The sequence below is a fragment of the Haemaphysalis longicornis genome, unplaced genomic scaffold, assembly GCF_048455015.1.
Source record: "Haemaphysalis longicornis isolate Haplotype H1 unplaced genomic scaffold, Haemaphysalis longicornis Haplotype H1 scaffold_6, whole genome shotgun sequence".
Taxonomy (NCBI): domain Eukaryota; kingdom Metazoa; phylum Arthropoda; class Arachnida; order Ixodida; family Ixodidae; genus Haemaphysalis; species Haemaphysalis longicornis.
In genome coordinates this window covers 82,581,188-82,605,379 of record NW_027526407.1, presented here as the reverse complement: position 1 = coordinate 82,605,379, position 24,192 = coordinate 82,581,188, and positions in this window count along the sequence as shown.

Sequence of the window (24,192 nt, the reverse complement as noted above, 5' to 3'; positions counted from 1 at the left end):
TGTATCGCCGGTTGTGCCACTTTATGGGGAATACGGGACAGTTTTTCATATGGTCGGTGGCTGTACACAAAGCTCACTTGACCCGCCAAATCCCTTCCACACTTATAAGCTCTGGGTGAGCGGCTTGGCCAGCTCTCCCCTCGACGTCTAGCGCAAGTTGGTAGAGATGGTATAAGACGCGGCCCGTGCCAATGGACTCCTGCAATGAGGAAGTTACCGTAAAGGCTCTTTACTATGAAGCAATAAATATGTTTAGTCTCTCTCTCTCTCTCCTCATCTCAAGAGGTGCTTTAATCAACCCGTCGTTCATGGAGCTGAAGAGGCGTTACAACGCATTCCTATGATTCGCTTATAAGAGCTCTTCTATTTGCCTTCGATGTCAACGGTTTTATCCAAAATTTTGATTTTCCGCAGGGGGGGTATCGACATTCTCCTATGCGGGTGGGGGGGGATGTATGAATCTCTGGGTGTTCATAATCGTATTTTACAATGGGAGCGCTTGCTTCCGCAGTCGATAAGGAGATTTGTCGGATGTGCACAGACATGTAGAAGCTATTTAAAGACAAAAGTATTGGTTTCAAATTTGGCCATAATTATACACACAAGATGACATATCTGAGCGACAAAGTGTCTGACTAAGTCATCATCGCCGAGCACAGCAACAGATAACGACTGGAGAACGGGGCTGCCTGACTGATTTAGACTTCGTTGCCACCCCGTAACAACTGTGGCTTGGAACTTAGTAGGAAGGAAAATGTTGTTTTCTTTACGTCCACACCTGCTAACGTAACACTTATCCTAACAAACTCTAAGAGTACCAAAAACAGTAAACGTCTGTATGGTTACTCAATCATTCGTAGTATATTAGAGCTCCAACATTTTTTCATGGGACTAAAGTATAGTCGCAGAAATGCTCAAACATAAATCACCTGGTACTGTTTCATCAGACATTAATTATTTTCCACCTCAGAAAATGAATTACAAGCATGTCTTTGAAGGAATACAGCCATCGGCTCTCTTTGTACCCGCACGTTGTAGCCTAAAGCACCATTTGTCCGTTCGTCAAAACCATCAGCTGCACGTTCGTGGACCCTGATTTTGCGACGATCCCGTATTTATTGTAGACTTCCCTGTTTGTCGGGACAACTAATAGTTTTATTTTGACGGACTTGGTAAGTACATTATACGCCTCTTAGTAGCACAAACAGCGAGCACTAATGATATGCCCACGCGTTCAGCTTTACGAAAGTGTTGAAACCTGCTCTGAGGTTTATTTGCGTTCCTGTTTGCGCAATCATTCAAATTGTGTATTTGCTAAGGGCATTCACAAAGACTGAAAATGCAAGGATATTATTGTGAATGTTAAAAACATTTTTTTTTATTTCGCGCACTAAATATACCTTCCATCACCATGGGTCCGAAATAAACTATTGGTTCAAATAAAGTTTACTCCTCCTCTTAATCACTATTGTGACATAAATCTTAATCTTTGAACTAACCGTTCAAAATTAAGCAGTATTATTGGGAACATTTGACGAAGATCAAAACTGCATACAGAAACATCAAATCAGCATTCCTAAGAAAAGCTGACTAGTCACGTTCCGCTATCCCTGTTAAAAGTGACGATGGCAGTAAATTTCGGCGTTCGAAATGTATCATGCTATGACGTCCAGTACGTGCTTATTTTTACAGCAACGACATAAATGACTGCACGCTTGTATTATTCGAAAAGTTCCCCCTCTATTGCTGCACTTGTCGCCGTAAACGCAGGGCACCTAAGTAACAACATTTAGCACCTTAGAGGAGCCATGAACACAGTATAAAGTTTGTTTTATTTGAAAGTTTTCGCGTTTTATAGCGCCCCCAGCGCTTGTCCGGCAGCAAATGATACCGTATTCACTGAGAAATTGATAAATCAAGGTTAAAATTTTGATTCTCCCGCCAAATCATAGGTTTTTCTAGTCACAAATGACGTCAGAAGCACGTGTTTTCAAGCGAACTTCTACTGCGTCATTCGGGTTTGCGGCCTTGCTGTCCGTCAGCCCTCCCAGATGGCGCTGCTATAGTCATCCACTAACCGTTGTCCACTGTTGCTTTGTTTTTGAGCCTATTTGCACCTGGCTTGTTTTTGTTACTGTAAACAGCGATCGTCTCATTAAACCTGGGGTATCCTCAACAAACAGGGTTACGTGAGACAACGCCGCTTACGCCAATCGGCCAGTGTCTTGTAAAACAACTTCAAAGCAGCGGAGTGCTGTGCAGCTAAAACAAGCATAGTGCGCCCGGTACCAACAGCAGCGCGCATCGGTACTTCTATGCTTACGTGCGTTTTTGTAACTTTTATTCTTTACCGCACCATTCTTACTGCTGTAAAATGAATATGCATTACACTTAAGCGCAAATAGTACGTGTGGAACGCCTATAGGCCGTGCCTAATTCGCGTTTCTTTTTCCGTCCTCAGCCAACCACACAGCTGAGCTCATGTGAAATCATAGGTTCTGTTGCGGGAAATGAGCCAGTGGGTCGCACGGCCATTCCGTTTTTTAGATGCGACTGCATCTCATTCACTCGCCTTGTCCCTGCATCCGGCGTCGGCGTTGTTGTCGGCGTCCGCCCCTCCCCCATTCTCCTCGCCGCGTGAGCTGCGCTCTCCGCCGCTCACCCCCTCTCCTCTCCGATAGCGAACACTCTCTCGCGAGGGGCATTGGATTGGATTCGAATGGCTTGGCTTGGCTTGGCTTGGCTTGGCTTGGCTTGGATCGGATTGGATTGGATTGGATTAAAGTGGATTGTGTTGAATTTTGTTGCGTCATAGCCGCGGCAGGCGCACTGGCGCCGGCGCGTCCCCTCACCGTTATGCGCGCTATAAAACGCGGTGCCTGCGCCGCTCCGCTCCATCGTTCCAGCGTCGTTCCTCCGCTGTCCAACGCTGCAACGTGAACCCCCTATTCGTCGCATCTACACAGGGGTTCCCGCGAGGGGAGGTGGGAGTTTTTGTTCCTAGTTATGTAGCTTATTTGAGCGAAGTGTGCGTTAACCGTGTTGTCAGTATGATTCTGTCGAGGCAATCTTTTGAATGAACCGAACTTGTGTTTTGTCCTCATGGCTTTTTTAATGCCTTTATTTTGAGTTCGAGTCGGCAATGACGACACGGGACGTTTGTTGAGATTATGTTGTCGCTGCGCAATTGTTTTGTTCATACAGTAAGCGACCCCAGAACTGGTGCGGCCACCTTTTCGCCATAACTGAGAATTTCATTTATGTCCTTACATAGAGGCCTTTCCTAAGGGGGTATTCGCAAAGCAGTTATATCGTAATAAAACGCAAGAAATTAAAATTGAAATTATGCAATAAATAATTATAGAGATTTTTGTTGCAGCAGAACACTAACACTACATATGATTTCCGACATTCATAAACTGGTCATAACCTGGTACCTTCCTAATGTAACAGCTGCGAACCGAACGTACGCTTACTTTTTAGATTGAAACGAATTTTTAGATTGCAATAAGTTATCATACTCATTTGAATACTTCGGAATGCTGCTGTCAACTGTAGGTTAATATCGGGGTTCTTTTCTTGATATTGGTGTTTTTATCGTAGGAGACTATCAACTTTTAGAGTACCCTTCTTTTTGTCCTGCAGCTAAAAGTAAATAGATACAACCTGAATCACAATGAACAATCATTCATTATGAGCTCGTTATACCAAAAGTTGGAAACATGTAGATGACATTAAAGAACAAAATAAATGAAGCTAGGCTGGGGCAAAAAGCAAACGGAGCGTGATATCGTAGATTAATCAAAGGTAATACGCAATTTGAAGTGTGATACATGCCCTATACCCTTAGGTCACTATTTCAGTAGCAGGGAATCCCCGATGATAGACAGGGTTCTTTGCGCAGCCACGCAGTTAAAAAGTTAGGTTTTCTGAATCTCGCAGGTTGCGTGCATATTTCCATCCGGCCCCATTCGGCCAAAGCAGATTGTTTTTTCAAACGAAGTAGAAATCCTGTCCTAGTGCAGTTTCAATATCCTTTTGCCCGTGGCAAGTGCTGACATGGTTGAGAAACTTGAAATGGTCCCTGTATTGTGCTTCTCCAAATGAATAGTTGCTTTAGATGCTGGGGAAACAAATCTGTCGTTATTATTTAAACAAGCTCTCCTAAAGCTATCTGAACTGCGACCACCCGGACTTCTGTAAAATTCACCCAAACTTTTCAAGCAGCGAAAATAAAATAAATAATTTTGTGTTGTAGCCACACGGTGCATTTTAAACAGCGGAGCTTCACTGCAAACCGTAAGTTTGCACTGCAGGAAAAAACTACCAAGGAAAGGTGGAGCGCTCGGGAGCGCGTGCCTAGCGGCGACCGGGGAGCGTTCCCGAAACGCACAGTGGCTTTAGCATTTAAAAAACTGGCAAAAACAACGAGTAGAATAAAATGACGAGCGCTGGTGAGCACGTATTTCGCGCGACCACCGAGTCCCGCCTCGCACAGTGGTTTCAGGAAAAACAAAAATTTCGAAGGCTGTCGTCAAGCGCTATTCCAACGTAATGCTTGGCATGAGGATCGAACACGACGATATTGATGCATATGACGATGACTATTACAAGTAGAGTGCAAATCAACAATTTAACATGTAAATAAACGATTTCGAAATTGTACAAATGCGTGGTGGTGTGTCCTTTAGTGCTCACGTGGAAAGAAACCCAGCAGCTTCGCTATGGTTCAAGCCTTGCCCGACTTAAGGCAAGCTTCGCCAGTTGAGCTGGTGGAAGGTTGCAAGGCTGTAGATGACTTTACATTCACGACTCTCCACGGAGAAGACGATGACCTGTTCGAAGCATATGACGACAATTACTAGCACCGCAACTATGCAAATAAACAATGATACTGAAAATTGACTATGTGTCCGGAAATGCTCACCTGAAACATCTTCGTAATTCAAGTTTTGCTTGCGCGTGAGCGCAAGCTTCCCTGAATTTTTGTTGTGCTAGGCTTCTGGAGGAAAATGCAATCTCTATTTGCGCCACTCGGAGGGGGGGTGGCACCATCTATCTACAGAACACTTTTCGGCGTCTTGTTCTGCAGGGTGGCTAACATGAACACACAAACGGAATAGGAATGGCCCCCCCCGGTACGATAGAAAGCGTCAGACTGTACATTTATTCTCGATTGGAACTCATTTAGTGACACGCCTGGAATTCGAGATTGCCCCCACCGACCCGCTGTGCCACCACAAGATAGAAATAGTCGTCGTATCTCGCACACAAGAGCCCCGGAAGCGTCATGCGGAGTAGCAAGCGTGGACCACTCCTGCTTTCGCAAGTGTTTCGTATCGAAAGACACGAGCGTCATCTTCTCACCGTCGGACGCCAAACGAATGGCAGTGGGCAGTAGCGACGAATGGACGTTGTGAAACACCTTGGCGCCAGTTTTATTTCTACGTTTTTATGTAAAGTGTTCCGCATTCTCGTCTTGGTGGCGAAAGCATAAAAATGCCCTTCCACTGCACTCAAGAACAGGGAGAAACGAAATAAGAAAGTAGGCCCGCAAGGTGCACAGAGCATGCCGAATAGCCGGCAGATGTCTTAGGAGGCGCAGCTTGCGGCACGTTCAAGTCAAGCGCCTTCGAAACATTTGTGTAGTTTTGTTCAAACCTACGGTTTTCATAAGCAGTCCTCGCGCAAAACTCACTGGTATAAATTGCGCACGTAGCTATGCTTTGAGCACGGGTTTCTCAAATTGCTCAAAACTATAGCACTGGCTATTACTTCCTTAATGGGCTTTCGCAACCTTGAGGGACAAAGAATGCTACAAAATCGGACACGCTGAAAGAACCCTACGTAAACGTCCATTACCTCCTTGAAATGCCGCTTTTCACGCACAAAAGCAAAAAAAGAGTGATGACATTACCTCGATTCTCCAGCTTCGCATTCCCAAGATACTGGCACATTCCCAAATATCAAAGTACGAAAGCGTCTGGGACTGCCAGGAAATGAACGCGAGGTCTACTATGGGCTTAAAGCTTCGTTATTTCGCTGGATACAACACGAGAACAGGCGACGAACGGGAATCTACAGGGCAAGAAAACCATCAAGCCCTTTTTGATGAAAATTCAACACGGGTCACTATGGGTCAAAAGTACCCCCTACAGTGAAGAATAACTTGTGTTTGGGTGCGTTCCGTTACTTTTAACGGGAAGGAATACGAACTCTTCTACAGTATGATGCGCTGATAAAATTGGCTCTCTTGTGCACATGTGCCGGAAGCAGTATGTATTCATGTTTATCTTCTGAATAAAATCATGCACCCTAGCGTTTAACGACGACGATGGTTGAGCGCGAAGCTTTCTGCGTGAAGAATTTTTGGTTGCCGCGGGAGTTTGGACTGAGTTTAGACCATGTCAAAACGAAGCAATAGGATAGACGCCGGCTTCATAACGCGAGGAAGCCAGGTTCGATTTAGGCCACGGGGAGCGTTTCGTTCTTTCACTTCACCCGGCCTTGTCGTGTTACAGACGCCATCAGTGAGAAGACTACAGCTTTGCTTAAAAATATAGTTGTGAATATGTGCCCATCATGTCTCTTGTCATTATCCCGTCCTTTTTGGGCAGGCTTCTTTTTGAAATGAATCAACTAGCCCAAAAATCCGCTGTATAAATGCGGAATACTTTTTCTTCCAGCAACTATATGCTCTTTAAGAAAAGCAATGTCCGGTAATTTTCCACCAAATAAAAGACGTTTAAGCAAGCCATTGGTTTTTCACCTATCTGTAATCACACAAAAAAAAGACGAAACATCACTCTAAACAGTATTTCCCGGCCGGACAAGGCAGCAACTTTCTCAAACCTTCTTAGTGTCCTAATTGCTGCCAGATATAGCGGGCAGAGCCTCAGCGTAAAAGTAGTTGAACACGCACAAAGTAAAAATTGAACCATTATATTCTGCCTTCTATTTGTATAACTAACCCTGTAATAGGACACATTTTGCGACTACAACTAGCCCTTTACATAAATGTCTAGTGTAAGCATATGGTCACACGACGCACCACGACACTGCATGTTCTTATAGAATAGGATGTGTTCCCTCGAGTACAAAAAAATATGACCTCATGCGTGTGCCACAATGCATTTCCGACCCTCTTAACTACTACTCTTTGATGGCGGTTACGAGAAAATTACGAAGTAGAAGGACGATAACACTTCGCATAATTCGGTGCCATGACATGCACTCTTCAGTAACACACTGTGGGGCGAAGAGCAGGAAGCAAAACTCTCTCCTTGTTTTAAAGAACATCCGTTGAGTAAACACTGGCATAGAATGACACGTGGTTAGCTGTGTGTCCGAATTACGGGGCCATGATTCCTCTCTACAAAAAGGACAGCAGTATGTCATAAATACCTTCGTCAGCTGTAATCACCATCTATGCCCTTAGACTTTGGTTCAAAGGAGAAAGTGGCCACGAATTTCTAAAGAAATAATGTATTCTACCGTACTTTTGCCTCACAGATTTATAAGCCACACCAACGAAAAGATCAAGCCTAGGCAGAAACTGTCATGGCTACAAATACCGCCTTTCGTTCTCACGGATTTCACTGCAAACTGCAAGTGTCGTCAATGCAGCGAAGGTGGCGTTCGCGGTACAACTAACCCTCGTGTCTTTATCCGCAATATTGGTTGCATGACGAAAACCCCATATATTAAAGCGGTGCGCTATAGTGGCACATTGCTTAGGGCAAGAACTTGTCGATAAGTGTGCCTGTAACCTTACGGCACAAAACAATTTTTTTGGTAAAATTGTTTACAAGATTCGCATTTGCGAGTGCGTCAATGTGCTAAAAGACTATCGTGGTTAACAATATAAGATTACACACTGTTCAGGAACGCCTAAACGGCAATAAACGCAAAAAAAATTGCGATTAGGCTCGCGAGAATAGCATTAAATTTTAATCACGGGTATGTGGTTTACTGAATTTTTAGAGAGAATTCAACGAATTGCACAGCTTAACTTCCTTTGAACGGATGTATGCTAACAGATTTAGAGCACGCTTGACGTCAAAATTGCACCTCCAATATACTCAACCCCTATTCATGCTGGAGGCTCCATTAAATTATTTCCACGGCATACCCGAATTTTCCCATGGATTCTGATGTAATTGCTGAGTGCCTGGTGCCGTTTAGACTACCTTATTGTCACAGCCAATCAGTCATGCAAGTGTTGACATTAGGGTGGCCATGCTATTGATTAGCTCAGCTTGGATGATATGATAGCTACTCTAGTTACCTACGCAAACAACCCATCGTCTGACGGCAACCTAATATAAATATCCGCATTCTCGGTTACCACAAAATAGCTTCAAGCTCTTAAGCTTTGCAAGTGTTACAGCTCATGCAAGCTTGATCGCTCGGCACACGAAACATAATAAGACAAAAACAAGGTTGTATACGGTGTTTCACCTTCTCTTATTCATCCAACCAGATTACCTAAATAGAATTTATCAAAAACAAAGAAATGGGAACTGTTGGAAGAGCTGCGTTACAAACAATATCAGATACTTTCCTATCTGATGTATATATATATATATATATATATACTAGGGATACATTGCACAGTAACCGTTTCTTCTGCACTAACATTGCTATAATGCCGCTGAAGAGTCTCGTAAGACACAGCGTCGTCTAGCGCTTCCATAGCCTTCCGGGTCAGTATGGCGACGTCTCGTAACAGACAAGTCATCCCCGAAATCAAACTTACAGCCGCATGCATAGGAGACCAATGTGGTGCTTACACAGACAGCACAATATGACTTGCCGCGACCATCATAGAAAGGCGGTTCTTTTACAGGCACCATGTTTTACATCAATCTCGTCACGGCCAAATCATAGACCAGTGTTTCATACATGGGCATCAGAAAATTCACAACCATCCTGTCACGCTTGCATCATAACCCGGTTGGAAGTTGCACACATATGAAAATATTTCACAACAATCATGCTTTCTTCCATTCTAGCCCCATAAACAAACATGGGCATCACAAAATTTCACATCCATAATGTAGGGTCCGCCCAGATGGCCCTCAACGGGGCATCACATATTTCAAAATGATCACGTCACGCCCTCATCACGGCGCGCATTGTCCTTACAAGAAAATCACATTATTTTACAAGTGTGTCCTGCCCCGTCGTTTCCTTGTTCTGCTTACGTGGCATCACCATGTTTCACAGCGGCTATTCTGATCCCGAATCATAGCACAGATAGCTCATACAATGCTTCATATTATGTCCCTGAAATCATGTGGAGCGGGCCCCCTGCCCTGATTTAAGTGCGAATGCACTTTATAAGCGACCCCAAACCATCCACCGCCGGCGGCGGCGGCGGCGGCGTCGGCGGCGTCGGCGTCCGCAGTGCTCCTCTATATTTAAAAAAGAAACAGCATCCGGCGCCAGGTTTCGATCCGAGGACTTTGCGGCCGCAGCGCGACGCTCTACCGACCAAGCCACGGACACGACGCTGATATCAGTGTTAGTGACGCGCCTTATATCTTTAACGCATTCAAACTACGTCGTCAGCGGCGTGCGTTGGCGACTCAGCGGCGTTATAGCGGCTTGATAACTGCGTGGTGCACACGTGATACTACAAACCCGATGGAAGAGATGGAAGAGAAGGCGGCGAGGCGGTAGGCTGCGGGGGCCGAGCGCAAGCGCCGCAAGCGGGCCGACAACCGTGCATTCGCACTTTCACATTCTCCCCCTCGGGGAAATGCGGGGGAATTTTTACATGGGTATCACAATATTTCAAAGGAATCACATCAATCCTACATCGTCGCCCAGGTTGTACGTGCTTACATGGCACCAGACCATTCCCCAAAAAAATATTTCACTATCGCACCAACCCCGACCTAAATTTCCCCTGCAAAAGCTGCAGCTTGATCAAATTGCTCGCCTCTCAGGCATCCCGTAATAACCACAGTTGAAGGTCAGCTTCCTCCTCCGACCGCTGTGGAAACACCCGTGCTCTCTGTAGGCGTATCGTTGGTGGCCGATAATCTCCCTCTGGCCGGGCGAGCTTCTCTGGAGCCACCGCGACGTACGACCGGCGCGGCGCCACGAGGCGCGCGACACGACGGCGTCGGCGATCACCTGGCGTTGCATCCGACACGCGTGATTCACTGCCTCTCGGATTGCGAGCTCAGAGTTATGGGACGGGTACAGTGCTTTCTCTTGCGGAGTGAGGAGGGCGGACAGCGTGCTGTCGAAAGAGCGAATTCCTTCGGCGGGCGCCGCTATGCCCGTGGCGTCTTCTAGAACGATTCACGGCGATAGTAAACCCAGGCTACGCTGGTCGATGCACAGAAGTCTTCCTGGTCCAGGGCAGGCGCGCGGATAATTTGTCGAGTGCTCGAGCGTCGCTTGCGTTTCCGCTGTCGCAATGTCGAGGTGTTTAAAAACGTACAAGTTGCTATTTGTACGTGCGCCACAACGGAGAAACGCCTAGAGGAAAGCATTTATACCCGATCTGGCACATTCACAAGAGGCTATAATTCCACTGCGAATTTGTATTTGTTCCTTACGCCGGTTTTGCAGAGACGTGTGGTGACGAAATCGTTAAAAATAATTCGCTGTTGGTCTGGTTGCTGTTAGCGTTTGCAAACCAAAAAACAAAGAAGCTGGTTAGCGTACATTGATGGCAGGTCGCGTCCCCTTTAGTAACAACAACACCTACGAGTCACAGCGTCTTTTTTAGATAAAAAGGTAAGAAAGCGATGCTCCAAATAACAGTGGCCTTTTTCGGTATACGTCTGGCGTATGAAATCGTGGAACGTGTTTGCTAAACTCTATTAGGCGGCAAACAGTAAATAACGTTTATTCCACTGCCCTGACATGTCAGATCGGTTATTCACAATTTTGGACGTGACAGCAGACATAACAAAAGAATGTGTGCCCACTGAAAAGGCGAGACGCCAAGCGTAAATTACTAAACAAAAGAGCTACCAACCATCACATAAAGTTGAACAGCGCAGAGACGGGACTAAGTGCAGAGACGACAAACACAGCGCCCGTGTTTTTCGTCTCGGCACTTAGTCCCGTCCCTGCGCTGTTGAACTTCATGCAATGAACCAACTAGCCCAGGTAGAAACCCTCCTACCAACCATCAGCTGCCGAACGAACGTTGAGGGTCCGTGAAGAAACAATAACGCAGCGCATAGAAGGCACCACAGCTTTTCGTGCGCTCCACTTACGCTTTGTTTTCTGTGCTGGCGTTGTGGAGTGCCTAGTAATGATCATGATCATCAATATCGACAGTCCCTCGGTCTAGTGTTTTGTTATAATCATGCATCAGAATTTTAGAAGAGACTAGAAACTAGCCGTGTAACTATATATTCATCGTGTGTCAGGCGCTACAGCAAGAACAGGCTGTGTCCTGGCTTGCTTTACTGCGTACTTGCTTTGTCCTATGCACTTGCCTGTCTTTGTCCCTGTAGAACATTACCCATTATAAATGAACCAGACTGCTCTGAATGTAGTATTGTTCGTTGCTTCCCTAATACTACTCGTTGTCCAATTTGTTGCAAATAAAAAAGCATCTGATGTCAAAAACAAGAGAACTCCGCACCGTAAGCTCTTCGAACGCTTTCGCACCGATAGAGTGCATGCTTGGGGAGATGAGCGCCGACATTCTGCTAGTTGCCAACACCTTTTAAAAGCGCTCCCACAAGCCGGAGACACATAAAATGAGGGGTGAATATACTACGATGATAATTTTCTACGCCTGATGCCCGCCTCTATGGCAGGCACGCACGTAATTTTATTGACTCTTTCTGAACCGAGTGGGAGAAATCACAGGTGTTAGAAGCCGTATGCAGTAAAGCTTTACAACCGTCGTGATTTGAGTCGTTGTAGTCTAGGTGTTTGTATTCTTTAGTTTATTCGAGTCTAGCACGCCCTCGCTTTTGTACGCGGCTGTCTTCACCGACGCTGGCCCCAGTGGATCTTTGAGCTTTCGATCTGTGCACGCTTACAGGCATTTTTCGACAAGTGTGCCCTGGACATCCAGAGGAAAACTTACCCAAAGCTGTATCGTGCATTGACTGAAGCCGCGAGTCAATAAAAAAGTTGAAATCGGGGTTTTATGGCCCTGAAGCGTTCCTAGGGGAATCGCGCACCTTTTGTAAGGCTAAGATTTGTTTAGGCCATCTAAAATCTGAGACAAGCTCCGAAATCTCGAACACACAGTTGTTAAGCAAGGGTTAGCTGCAATGGGACACATAAAAACAGCCTACAACGAGTTTACTGCCGCGGCATAATTAGCCCAGTTGTCAAGAGGAAACAACAGACGGGAGATGATATCTGCCTTCAGCAAATAATACCCTGCAGAAATGTCTTTGCTACGTACTCAAGTAGGAACAGCAGTCGCAGAAAAGCGGAGCAAGAAGCTTTACGGTAACAAACAAGACAAAAAAAAAAAAAACTTCGCACCAAACGTAGCGGTGTTTTCTGACCTATTTGCTTTCCCCCACCGATGCCGTTTGTCCAACATAAACCGAATCGCCCAAGCAAAACATCGTTCTCGAAAACGGTTCTCCGCCCCAGGCTTCAAGGCAGATCCAGTGCGTCCTGCTGCTCATTTCGCTCGATTCACGGTCTCGTTTTGATCTTCCTCTTCTTCCAACCGCATGCCCGGCGTTTACTCCATCTTCCTCGCCTACAAATCCCCCCCGGGGCCGCGTGGCTGCTTTCCGATGTCCCGACCCTTCCGAAGGTCCGGCGGCGTGCGGCCATCGGATGTGCCAAATCTCCGATGCCAAAGTTCCCTTTCTCTCTCCTTTCTTCTAATGCCCCCCTCTCTCTTATCCCCCAGCTAACACCATTCAGACGAAATGCCCCGGGGTGTCTTATCTCTGCCACGTTTCTCGCAACTAATTGGCTTCATTGGCCTTGGCACATTGGTGTCCTTTTGCGTCGTCTAATTATAGAGACAGGATTAAGAGAGTGGTTAGGGCGGGTTGTGATACTAGTCGACGCACTTTGCTCTGGGAGGTGGTCTCGGGGATCCACTCACGGCTTCACCGGCGTTGAAGGGTCGTAAACCGCGGCGCCCGATAAGAGCACGTGCTCCCTACTCTTCACGTGCGCCCGGAGCGAGCCCGAACGCTCCACACAGCGGCTGTGTGCGTGCGCGCGTGTGCGCGCTGTGCGAATCTAGACGCGGTCGTCGCTAGCCAGCAGCCGCGGGGAAACGATTGGGCGCTGGACGAAATCGGCCGACGCCGTAAATGCGCGAATCTGGGGCAAGCACCTCCACTCGCCGACACCATGCGGGCTAGTGGTCGCATCCTGTCTTCTTTTCCTGAGTTATACTCCTTTGCGGCGAGCGAGAAAACGACACGAACGCACGCGACGTCGTCATCGCAAAGCCTATGCGCAGCTTTTCGTGCCCACATCGTGGTTCATTTTAACTCACGCTTCGGTTGCGGTCAACTCGACACGGCGGTATTCTATCGGTGCCAATTTTTTGCCCTTATGCGGAACACGCGTCATTGAGGACACCCGCATATACAAAAATAATGAAACTATATCTCTTCAATTCAGCGAAATCTGCAAATCTGATGAATGATGAGATGTTACCACGGTGGTTTGTACGAAAGGCCTTCACCATGCTGAAAACTACCCGCACCCGGATTTAGGTCGAAATTGCCGTGCCCTGGCACGTTTCAATTTCCTTGCGTGAAGAAAGCAGGGATAACATCCATGGTGCCTTGCCGAGAAAATCCCCCTTACAGTAGCTCATCATAAACAGTGCTTGCAGAGTGCATTCACGAAAGCACAAGGATGACGCTTTGATCGCGCCAATGGTGCAGAAGAAATAAGTCATGGCAGCAAGAACCCTTTTTGTAATGTTTTTTTGGGGGTACGACGTTGTTTTAGTCGACACATTTCCGTGAAACAAGGTGTGCTCTGGTTTTCGCTTGCTTTGCACCATTTATGGTTTCACCCCTCTTTCTGGCGCCCGCCTTTGTTGTTGTTAAAGTAAATTTTGAGTGGTCTCCTTATGTAGCCGCGAACATATGGAGGTTTTCATGAATCTCTATCGGTAAGGCGAAACTAACTCGAATTGTGCTTATACCCGTGCTCTACTCTCATCTCGAATGCCTTCAAGCACAATGTTGTTTGACTGCAATGCGTACATGTGCTGCTCTATTACCTTTTTAAGCGCATTCGGTTTGAATGTTGCTCGAGCAGAGTTATTGTCGTATCAAACTTTATGTGCCTGCAAGTGCCTTCAAGGGAACGAAGATTGGTGCCCCCCCTTGCAATGCCTGCACCATACTTCCATGAAACTTATACTGAAGACCAAGTACTGCGCAAACTCAACACATTTTAACAACAAAATTGTGTAATTTACCTGTTTCTAACTTACGCATTGTTGCAAGGTCTTATAGTTGCCCTAATATGGAGAAACTGAGCCAAAAGAGGAGAGCTTGAAATGGGGCTAGTTGGTTTCTTACTCGGAACATTGCTGGCGCTAGGCGGGACAAGGACGACGAATTACACACAACTGGAGCGCACTCCAGTTACAATTACACACAACTGGAGCGCACTCTGGAGCGCACTCAAGTGCGCTCCAGTTGTGTGTAATTCGTCGTCCTTGTCCCGCCTAGCGCCAGCAATGTTCCGAGCAAAAGAGGAGACCGCACAGCACAAAGGCAACAAAAACATTCCTCACAAACTTGGATGTACTTGCCTGCCATTGCAAAAAACTGCCTCTTGTCTTATAGCAGAGGTCATGAAAAAGTTGAACTGCGGCCGTGCAAATATCCGTATCAGGTAGCGTCTATGAGGCCAGCGAAACAGCAGGCGTCGGTTATTGCAGTACGGACATCTGATTACAGCGGCTTGGGATGCCCCGTTGCAGACAATGTGACATTTAAGGCGGGCCAACCGGTGAACCGTTCCGCAATCATTGCAGCAGAGGTACTGTGACGTCACCCTGGCAGCGCGCTACAACGTTTTGAATATTCACGACTGTGGCACTGCTTTTCTCGTAATTTTTTTTCTCTACACGCTGGTGTTGCAAATAAAAGCAAAAAATAGACGTAAACGTTCGCTTACTAGCCTGCACCTCAAGTGTTGTCAACGAAGGCAGCAGACCTATTCGCCTGGATCGCCGTATTTGGGGTGGGTTATGAGGAACTGTGAAATCTACATAAATTAGAAAAGCAGATGTGCTTCTAATTTGGCATCTGCTATACGTACTTCGAAGCAGGTTGGAACATAGACGGGGTAACTGTGGCGTCAGCCGTCACGACAGCTAAAGTTAACGCATTTAGGACAATGACATCGCCACAGTTGCTTCAAAATAACTGCAATTTAACTACAAATGGCCACACTTTGTCTACGTTACTTCGTAAGCCTACTCTAAGAAAAAGGAAGTAATGCCGATGCAGACAAAAAGCACATTCCCTTACGTCTTTTCGGGCCAAAGTTGCCAAGTCGGCGTGGGGGATTCCCCCCCGCCCCCGCAAAATGGAGTAACGATGGTACAACCGAAACTTCCGTCCAAGAAACCGAATCTATTAATTTTATTTAGTACATACTGCAGTCTGAAGTGCAAGCAGGTGAGTGTATGATATACAGGAGAGTGAGTGCATTGAAGTCTTACCATCATGAAACGAGGTGAAGGTGTACATGTTTACAAAACGGCAAACAAGCCACACAAAAGCCGGCCAAAAGAGAGAATGGAGAAGGTACGACGTTTCGGCTACTCGAACATGCTTCAAGAAGAAGAAAGCCTGTTTGACCGCCGCAGAAAAACACACAAAAGAGGCCGAGCGCAACATTCCCGACACGATTGAGTGCGCCGGACAAACGAAGGCGTCCCAAATGAAAGCCGAGCGCAAACAGCTCAAGCAGGCGCCGAGGCCACTTTCGTAGCGGTACGCGAGCTTTCCGCGCACCTTCTCAGGCCTCCAATCTCGGCCGCGAAGCTTCTTCACTGCCATGCCCGCCTCGTTGCTGGCAGACGTGTGCGCGGTAATCCGTTTCTCGCCGCGGGCCCATCATGCACGAGCTAACGCGCCCGTGGAACCACTTGAGGCCTTGTACGCGAAGACGCACTCCCTGTTCCGTAGTACATCCTGCGCTACGTGCCCAGGAGCCTCAAAACAGCCTCCACTCTCGTATTAGGAGGCCGTTGCGCAATCTACCGGTGTTGCATAATGTTGCTGGCAGACATTGTGGTACAGATTCGCTCTCCCGTAACAGGGTTTGCTTGCTTCATTGCGGTTGTCCACAAGTTTTGATGTTTACGTTGTATCCGCACATTGGGAAGGCCTATATACATAAAATATATATAAAATACATAAAAAAGTGAAATTTCTTTTCTTAAGGGAAAGATGTGTGAAACGCGAGGCTAATCCTTCCATGAAACCTGAGTCAAAGCCCAAAATCCGAGCTGCTTCGACCGTGTTGGAATTGCGCGATGGGGTACACACCGGCTTTATATGGCTGAAACACAGGTTCGATTGTGAGCACGAGAAGCGTTTCTTTTTGAAGCCCTTCATGTGGCTTGACTTGTGATGATCATCATCGGTTTGTGAAACCCAGTGCGTAAAGCTTCCTGCAAGGAGCTTTATTTGGATGAACGACCCCATCACTGAATCACAGATAACTTCGCTGTAAAGTAAAGAGCATTGTTTTATATTAGAATAGTAACAGTCGCCTTGGACGGCGTCACTGCAAAGTGTTCAGTCCGAGACTCCTACGCTCGAATCACATCTCGGTGAACTGTCTCTCGATTTTTATCGTCTATTTCAACAAACCAAGTTCATCTCGGAAGTGATGTCCTCGTAAGTAAAACCTTAGTACAGAGTGATGCAACTTTTCTTTTTAAAGAACACTACCCCTTTTAATACAATCTGCGTAGTTTTTTTATTATATAAACCTTCTGTCTACTTCAAGAAATCTTCGTGTGAAAGGAGGTCAGCTCGGCAATGCCCGGGTTAGTCGGAAGTAATTAGGCGTGAACAAGACTGCAACGGCAGTCAAGCAAAATTGAGGTCAAGTTTGATGCGAGGCAACGCATAGAAGAACGGCTGCAAAACTTTTATTTACGCGTTCCCCATTTTTCTTACAAGACCCATGAAGAAAAAAAACAACTTCGTTTAATTTGAAAGAACTAGGATTGAGTATCTCACTCAGCTCCAGTAGAGCCACAAAAGCTGTTTTTTTTAACAAAAAAAGGAAGCAGTATTTAAAAACTTTCAAATTTTGCGCCACAGTGACGTGTTATGAGCAAGAATTACGTCATACGAGCCAACAATAAAATATAATTTTCAGTGCGTTAACTGCACGTTAGCATTCCACTGATGCAGTCAAATGGAACTAGAGACCCCATTACAGACGTCCAGTCATGTCTCGTCGCGACAGGTCAGTTAGGCGGCCGCCGATCGCACAAACAAGGTTCCGTGACGTCATAGAAATGTGGCGGGAAATTGGCTAGGGGGTCGCCACGGCTTCACACGTTTTCTTTAATATCTCCGTTATTTTTTCGAAGATTGCGATGATATTGGTATCAATGTTATCGCGACAAAGCATTATTTCTAATAAACCCAACTTGTGTTTTGTCGTCATGGCTCCTTTAAGCTGGAGCATGTCGATGCAATGCTCGGTTTTTTTATATTTCTCCCTACTTTGCAAGACAGAACAGTACCAACTATAACTCAACAGAGTTAGAACAGAAACAGTGTATATACGCATTGAATATATCGAAAATGAACTAAACGATGATGACACATTATAAAACAGGTATCTTTGTCATACAAATAACTCAGAGCGTATTCGCCCAACTGATGAACATGTGGGAAGGATGGCTGCAGTAATTTCAAACACGGACAGCATAGGTGCAAACAGTATTGCAAGCTACAATGCAAGCCTCAAAACAACAGGCCAAATACTAAAACAGAAACAAACTCCTCCCTTAGGAAATGAAAATAAAAATGCACCGTACAATTATAAGGGAGAGCATCAAGCCGAGATTTTAAGTGGTTCAGTGTCAATGTCTCAACTGGACTGACGGAGTGAGCTGGAAATAGTGACGTCTACACAATACTTGTTTGAAGTCTTCTCTAGCCCGAACCACGGACAGCGCCTGTTACAGTAGTTGAAGATACGATAAGGTTGAAATTTTCGTGTTGTTTTAAAAGAAATGGTAAATTCGTCAGTTGCAGCTGAGAAACATTCGCCGTAATTCCAAGCGGATTCGCTCAAACATTGGTATCAGACCATCTTTATCTTGCCCATCATCAGGACAACACCCCACATCCGAGCCCTGAGGTCCTGACTGAAAAGAGTTGGGCTCGCGAGGAAGCGATCGTTAAAGCCATTCAATGAATCCTTTCTCTATCGTAGCGTTGGTAAATTTACGTGTGCGATCATAAACAAACGAGGTTTACGCTATACCGGAACGCTGTACGGTTCAGTTCAGTTTCCGGAGGGACCTAGAGATCCGGAATTATCTACTCATATAGATATCTGAGCCGAAATGACGACGAGCAGGTGTTTGAAAGTTCTAACCCAGGGGGTTTGACGATAGCACTACCAATAACTTAGAATATAGCCTTGAGTATTTGGTTTTCAAACAACTGCCCATAAACATACGTTAACCTAATGGGGCTGCAGGTAAAGCCTGATCACCGACCGCTGCTTCAGCCAAAAATTCTTCTGCTGATCTTCGGCCGAAAAACGTCACTTATTTAATGTGTACTCCATCCTCTACTGGAATAAGCCATTACGTCTTGGAGGCAGTTAGAGCCTATCTCCCTCAAAGCGTTGCGCCAGTTTTCCGAAGTACCGCATTACGCATTCCAACACTTGCGGATACCCATAAAAGCCATGTCTTCACATTATTTTTTGGAAAATTTTCGGAGAATGCTTGAAAGCTTCTGTGCAATTGTAAAAAAAAACTGGCATTTAATGTACCTACGATGTACTTGGGCTATGAGGCGTCACTTAGTGGAGGCTTACAGTAATATTTTGACCACCTGGGTATCTTTCACGTACACCAAAATCTAGGGTGACAAACGGCCACCGCGCCCTGCAGGGATCAAATCAACGTCCTTGGGCTGCGCAGACCAGCGGAATCTTCGCGAAAGCAGGTCGGCGTCTTGCATTTGTCTTTGTTGCGCCAAGCATCACAAAGGTAGGCATATTCCAGCCCAAGACGTTACAATGTGACAACACGATCTGAGAAAGTGGGGCCAAGCGTTTGCTGAAAAGCCTGTTCAGTATAGTGCAGGCAGTACAACGGCGGGTAACTCGAATCGTGCGGATTTCCTTCGGCGAGTTGGGCGTGGATGGACCTCGCGAAGAGGCCGGGATTGTGTTTTTTGTGGCGCCTGGCCGAGCACCGCAGCCGCCGCAGCCGCTTCCTTCCACTCAAGGATGAAAGCCGCCCACGAGCCCGCGCCCGCCTGTTTCCCTTGCAAGAGACTCGCATTGCCGGCCTGTGTCCCGCCGGGAATAGTTCATTTTCTTCCGACGGAGGCCGGTGGGCGTAGTGGCCAGCCACATTTGTCGGCGGCTTTTAGGTCATTTAGCGCTCGTTCTGTATTCTTTCAACTCATCCGTTGCATGCACGTTTTGGGAACCGCCGAGCATAGAGGCCACCTTGAGAAGTGGGCTGTTTTCTTTTGTACATAAGGTGCTATTTTTAACTGAATGCATTTCACGGTGATCGCGGGTGTTTACGGAAACTTAATGGCGCTTGAATATTGCATCTAACCTTGAAATAAATTCTAGCTTGTCTGGTACCTGGAGAGGGTCACGCGTGCATCACAGTAAAATTATCTGAAAAACCCATGCGGTTTTTAAGTGGAACCAATAAAATTCATATTGAACTGTACAAATTCATTTTGGGATCTATGCGAATTCTTATGATCCATTGGATATCTCCGTATGGATGCTTTTAATCGTGATTTGAACCCATAAGGGGTGTGTTTCTCCACGAATTCTTTCAGGTAAATATCTACCCCACTACTAGATTATATATGGTCGTAAGGTAATGCGTGGGCCCAAAAAGTGGAATTTCGAGATCCATACATCATTACATGGGGTCTCCAATACGTGATATGAATCTCGAATATAGAGCTTAATTCTTTCTACACTGATGCAGATAGGGCACATATAGTTAAAAATGTTTTAACCTCAATTGAAATTCACTTCTAAAGCGGGTTTTAAACAGGACGAAAGTTTTACACGTTTTTATTTATTGTCATAATGAGATCTGAAACTCTTCATTAAATAAATATGCGTATAAATGCAGAACTGACAGTTCTGATTCGCTTTCCTGAATTTGTGCATGCATGCATCATGCATTGTCTTTTTTATATACACATTATGAATTTCACTTTTTAACGTAATGATTAGGCAATGCAAGCGACTCGTTGGAGGTTGCTAAAGTTCGTAGATATATCTGGGAACTACATGTTGGAAATACATAATTAATAAGATGTAGATGAAGGCACATGCAGTTTCTAGTTATGCACTGTCGACAATACCATAACCGACACATAGTGAATATTAATGAAAAAAAACAGGTTGTGTTTCTTGGTCACGTGGTCAAAATTGAAGTCAGTGCAGTGTTTTAACTGAACTGCGGTGTTTTAACTGAAAGGCATTCAACAAAAATTTCGGCGTGTGAACTATTTCGATTCGTCGCGAAATGTACGCCCCGTGAGTTGACTCTACTTGTTTTTGTGATGAAGTTCTCGCTTTGCGAGAGCCAGATATGCCTACGAGCAAAGAATGCAGCGTTCAGCCAAGCATGGTGAGAACGTTCTGCACGCCGCGACAGTTATATCATGTGGAGGGGTGAAATAAATCTTAGCTTTATTGGAGGATCTCTCTAAATGTGTTTGTGTGTCTTCTAGAAGAGTTGAAATGGCTTTAATCGTTTTTCGTCATAGGTCTCAGTGCATATGGGTCCTTTTTTGTACCGACATTCGTCAAACCCATGTAGAACTGACCGCGCGACTATATTGAAGCTACCACTGGCCAATCTCCGCAGTGTTCTTCCGTTGATAACCATCCCGCCTGAAGGCTGTGGGCAGCGTTCATATGCAGCTGTCGTTGAAAATCCGCAAGTACCGTTGCTAGTTGATTACCTTGGAAGTAACAGGCGATCAAGCGCGTTCGGAACGAATACAGATGCAAAACGTGCCGCCGAATCATCTATTGCCTGTAACAAGCATACTACCGTCGGAACTTGTTTAAATTGTGCTTATTTTACTATTGTAACAAGCCGTCTATACTTAATTGGGGGGTATCGCAAACTAGCTACCTGTTTTCAGCACTCGAGGGACATGAGAATATGGATGTGTGTGACATAAAATTAGGGCTCTGATGCCGCCAACAATACGTCACCCACAAATATTTTATTTTGTGGAAGAGGTAATAAATACCTTAAGCTTAGTACCACTCTTTGTTCCCCATTCAATGAACTACAACGGCTAAAGAAAATATATGCCACCAACTTCATTTGTGGACATGCAACCACTTCTGCTTTCGCCTTCGATATATAAACTTTCCCGCGCCTCCTAATGAATACACGCCTACTTGAGCGAACGCTTAGTCCCCAATGGAGTTAGATTTAGATGCTGCATCATCATTTTACCCCGCGATAATTACCGCCCGGAGACAGATCTTGTCCGGTACATTTTCTCATTCAGCTAAAACCAATTACAGTAGATCCCGCATATATCGAACCCAGATATATCGAATTATTGCATTTATCGAACAGTCCAAACATCACCTTGGAAGTCCTATGCAAAAGAAAGTATGTTAAATATCGAATTATCGATATATAGAACTATTTCGCGATCCCCTTAGAGTTCGATATATCCGAGGCCGACTGTATTTCGATTCATTGACCACACCAACGATCCGTAAAGAAGGCGTCTTCGAAAGAGGGAAGCAGTTGAATGGCCTGATAGATCCATTTCAAAAGCTTTTCTTCATGCTCCGACTGCTTGTGATGCCTGTGCAGATTGCTACGACTAAGCAAGTCCAAAGCGAGTGATTGCGCCTGTTCGCGGAACCGCATGCATAAGCTGACATTCCTGTTCATCCCAAACACTTTGCTCACGAGTACAAGGCCGATGGAGGGCAGAGTGATTGAAACGCTTCAGGTTTGTGGTGCTGCTGTTTCGCGGGATATTTTACACATAACGATACAAGTTATCACTGCGTTTAAATTATGCCCCGCGCACAACCGCGAAACCCAATTCCGCCGGGGCTCGAGCGGGGCCGCAATCTTGACATGGTTCTTTTATGGTTGTTCGCGTTACTGCTATCTCATCAGACATCGCGGACGAGCTCCATATCCTAATAGGTTTTTTTCGGTCGTGGGTAATGAGTTTTTGAGTTCTTTTTTAGGTACTGATTGTGGTTGCCAAGACTCGCAGTTCTTAGACGTTGCTTTTTCTTCGTCTCGTTAGATATCTCAAATGGTATCAGTGTCTTCTGTTTAAAGTTTGATGAAGAAATGATTCATGTATATCTTAACAGCACCAGTAAAATGTACTAAACAAGCACTAGGATTGATGATTTGCAGCGTGCGGCCGGGAAGAGGGGGAGTGTTGTGGCCTTTACAAGTTCCTCTCAAGTTTCTTACTCTAATTTTAATTTGCCATTTTTTAGTCGGCTTAGAGATATTAAGGTTCAGAATTTTCTCTTTGAACGCTAGCTGATTCATCGAGGTTCAGGGTAACTCAACCTCGGATAAGAGAGTTTGCAGTATACACAGAGATGTTGCATTACCAGTGGCAGAAGATGCCAACATTAATCTTTCTCCAAACTCGTTAGTGGCATCTTTACTACGAAGGCAGAATGGACAGAGCGCAACCGACAGAAAGCTAGTATATTCAGATATTGGGCGCTCAGCTGGCGTGTAACTGTATCAAGCTTGAGATCTGGCTTAGCGATCACGTCATTATTCAGAAATAGGCTTATATCAGCAATCTCCTCAGCTTGCAATACGAAAACAGCCATTCCTTGCCTCAGTGGTTGAGGGTTAGGGAAACTTCTTCGCTGTTTCTAGAAACAATAAAAATAGAGCCAGTAAGAAATTACTGTGGTTTATGCCTTAGTGCAGCCACAGGCTTGTAATTCTGGAAATGCCCTTGGGTTACTTGCTGGATTCTAATGAGTGCGATCCTGTAGCCACTATTTTAAATGATTCGAATAAGGTTTATTTTCATCAAATATAGAGCAACCACAGAGAAGCCACATGTATTTATTTTGTCACTACCTGAGGGTGCACTATGTCTTACCACGATAAAAAACAGCTTTTTCTTCCAACTGCCATTTCATATAGCTCCATAAAAGTACAATTGGTACACTCGTGCGCACGGGAGAGTTAGATGGGCAGATGAGATCAAGAAGTTTGCGGGGATAAATTGGTCACAGTTGGCAGAGGACCGAGATAATTGGAGAATAATGGGAGAGGCCTTTGCCCTGCAGTGGGCGTAGATAGGCTGGTGATGATGATGATGATGGTACACTCTAGAAATGGCGCTAGCTTGTAAACAAGATTCAAGGCATGCCGCACATATAGGAAAACTATACCAAAGTTAGGGAATTGGTTGTTAGCTGCAAATCGCGTCGTTAGCACGGCAAATGCCAATACGTTGTGAAACCGGGAAATATGTAGTGCACGAGAATATAGGTACGTGGCACCTAGCCGCGTCAAAATTGTTTACCAACACGCTTACACACGTTATCCACCAATCAATGGTAAACGCCATAAACATGTTTTAATTCGAAAGCCTTCTCACCCCAGCCCCTTTACGCCCAATGAAATACGCTCAACAGCAGACACGCGCAGTCATTTCCTCCGCACTGATGGCTGTGTTCCAAGTTCGGTGTTCAAAACTACTGGCAGTTCTTAGGGGACCCACTGCTTAGTTGGCCTACGTAAAGAACGGAAAGCCAGGCATGCATCGGCTTGAAGCTCCCGTGCGCACGATTTCCAATTCTAACGGTGTTTCCTGAGGTCTTCGCAATCGGCACTTCGCAACCCTTGTTTGTGCTTACTTCGCGCTCATTCCCACTTGGTTGTGCCGCGAGGAGGGGTGTTAGGAGAAGAGAGACAGTATAACCTCCTCACGGGTACTTAGGCGAATGCAAAGCTCA